The sequence below is a fragment of the Otolemur garnettii genome, unplaced genomic scaffold (genome assembly GCF_000181295.1).
Source record: "Otolemur garnettii isolate 467f Iridium unplaced genomic scaffold, OtoGar3 scaffold00022, whole genome shotgun sequence".
NCBI lineage: Eukaryota > Metazoa > Chordata > Mammalia > Primates > Galagidae > Otolemur > Otolemur garnettii.
The window spans coordinates 15,207,008-15,207,360 of NW_003852417.1; positions in this window are offsets into that span (position 1 = coordinate 15,207,008).

Sequence of the window (353 nt, forward strand, 5' to 3'; positions counted from 1 at the left end):
AGCCTGGCTTCTTGGCAGCCTATTCTTCTTAGCCTCATTTTCTGGATATTTTATAATTAGATAATTAGCCTAGATTTATATATTCTATTTGGCCGTCTGCTCATAGCCTGCAGAACCTACTCATATCCTGAACCTGAACCTCTCTCAAATGCTTATGCTTGCTGAGAAAGGGTTAGTCCATGGAGGTTGCTTGTCTGTCTCAGGTTGAAGTTCATCCCCATTCTTTGGTACCGGTTTCCTATTTTTTTTTTTTTTTTTGAGACAAAGCCTCAAGCTGTCCCCCTGGGTAGAGTGCCGTGGCATTACAGCTCACAACAACCTCCAACTCCTGGGCTCAAGCGAGTCTCTTGCCT